Genomic DNA, 2,170 nt, shown 5'->3' on the forward strand with positions numbered 1-2,170 from the left:
TCTTTGCCCTGCAGGTAAAGACAAACCAAGTGGTTATTGCCACTGTCATCTCTCAGTGCCACTGGTATTCGGGTTGTTCCTCAAAGGGTGAATTCTAGGTTCCATACATGACACAAGTAGCACTAGGCTGGCACTTGACAGTTTTGAAATCTCAAGTTCACAGCCCCCTCACCCCTTACATACCCAGGCAAATATCCTTTTCCTTCTAATGCAACAACAGGGTCTTCAGGACAGTAACAGATTATTGAATTTTTTCCCATTGATAAATGCAATAGAGGATAGATAGACGGAGCACTGAAGTAAAATGGTCAAAACAAACAGATGATAAAGAAGTTGTATCTAGCAAACAGCTGACTTTAAGGCATGAGTTTGGGACATTCTATGGAGTGTAAGGTGAACATCTATCCTCAATACACCATCAGCATCTAGTCAGCCTGTACTGAAACAAAAATTGTCTGCAATTCCATCACCATGAGGAATGTCATCTACAGTATGAGCATCTTAAATATTTATGTGTTTGATCATTATTGTATAGACGCATGCATTATTACAGTTACATACACTTGCAAATATTTTTTTTTAAATAGACACATAAAATTTTAAAAAGTTTTATTAAAATCCCAGTCCTAAAGATGTCTGGACATTTATTACTTCATTTAGTCATTTTAAAGGAAGCATGACAGGCATTTCAAAGGACCAGGCCTCTATTGCATAGCTTACAGAAAATGTTTTAACAACAATCCAAAGGTCTAAGACAATAGCTTAAAAAAACGTGATTAAATCCAATCCTGATTAACAAAACAGCTAAGGACAGGCCTAAGTTTCATTTTTAACAGCAAAAATTTAAGCATGTCCTCGAGTCCCTCACTGGCTGGGGAGCTGAGCCAGGTTAAAGGGCTGAAGGCACTGTTAGCTGCCACATCACGCCTGACCCACATGCCACTCTGCCACCTGGCTTGGTCTCAAAATGCAAGAAAAAGCATTTTCATCTCTCCCCAGCAGACTGCAGCCACACCTGGAGTCTCAGGATCCCACTTGGGAATATGACTGCTCAGGGAAGGGCAGCAGCTCATGTTGTTGTCACAAGGCAGTGCCAAATATACACACACTGCTTTCTTCAGAACGCTGTCTTTCTTTGTCTCTGAGAAGTTAAAACAAAACAGAAAAAGTGTTTGTTTAGATGAGTTTGTTGACATGTAGCTATTTGGAATTAAGGCAATATAGATTTTAAATTGTGGTTATTCACTTTGCACATTGGAGTAGAAAAAGCTCATTGCACATATTTCAGATATGGTCAAAACACAGACTCTAACTTAGGTCTAAATCAACTGCTTACTTCGAATCATAAAAGGGTATAAAATATGTATAGATGAGAGGTCAGCAGTAAATTTTTATCTAATTATGAGCCTCTGTCTCTACTAATTACTGCATTTGCAAGTATAACAGAAAATGGTCTTTTTTCTCTGACTTCCTACTTGATTATAGCAAGATCTGATGAAATGATTAATTGCTGCAAAGATTGTACAACTAAGTGCCTGGTTGTTATTTCATAGGTATGAAAATAAATCAGGATTAATTCCATTGATTTCAAACATGGCTATAAAATGTACATGGGTGGCATGAGCACCAGACTTTATATACAGTACATTCAATTTCTATGTAAGTTTAAACTTTGAGGAACTTCGATCTTCAGAGTAGTTTATCTGCCTGAACATACAAATTCCTCCAGAGATCCCAGCAGCAATTACAAACTCCACAAGCACTGAGCTATGAAAAAGTTTGTAAATATCACTAAGTTTTTAAGAAGTTTTTAGAGATTCAAGTATTTGGTGCCAATTGCATCAAAATGAATCAATCAGCCTTCTGGGTAAATAGGCAAAGTTTTTAGGCAGGAATGAAGTAAATATTATATATATATACCTACATATATACCTACATATATATGTGTGTGTGTGTATGCATATATGTGTACATATATATATAAAATATTTTCACTACTTTGCGCTGGTTCTGAGGTCCAGATTTTTTTTTTTTTTCATTTTTCCCCTGTTGTCACCAAAATCAAAAAGAGAATTAAACCCTCTAATTTTCCACAGTACTGCCTCAAAAGTGCCTAACCTGATTTATCTAAAACTTCCTGGAGAACAAAAGTGCTTTTCCCAGGAGCCCA

The 2,170-nt window shown here is 36.8% G+C and overlaps 1 long non-coding RNA gene across 1 annotated transcript in view; it reads right to left on the reverse strand.

Annotated features, from left to right (window-relative positions):
- Positions 1 to 627: 627 nt before the first annotated feature.
- The window catches only part of LOC108449611, a 32,001-nt gene continuing 30,458 nt past the window's right edge, over positions 628 to 2,170 (reverse strand). The window contains exon 2 of the long non-coding RNA XR_001865841.1: positions 628 to 1,141. This is a non-coding gene — a long non-coding RNA (uncharacterized LOC108449611). The remainder of the gene's footprint in view (positions 1,142 to 2,170) is intronic.

This window comes from Corvus brachyrhynchos, unplaced genomic scaffold, assembly GCF_000691975.1.
Source record: "Corvus brachyrhynchos isolate BGI_N302 unplaced genomic scaffold, ASM69197v1 scaffold28, whole genome shotgun sequence".
NCBI classification, from domain to species: domain Eukaryota; kingdom Metazoa; phylum Chordata; class Aves; order Passeriformes; family Corvidae; genus Corvus; species Corvus brachyrhynchos.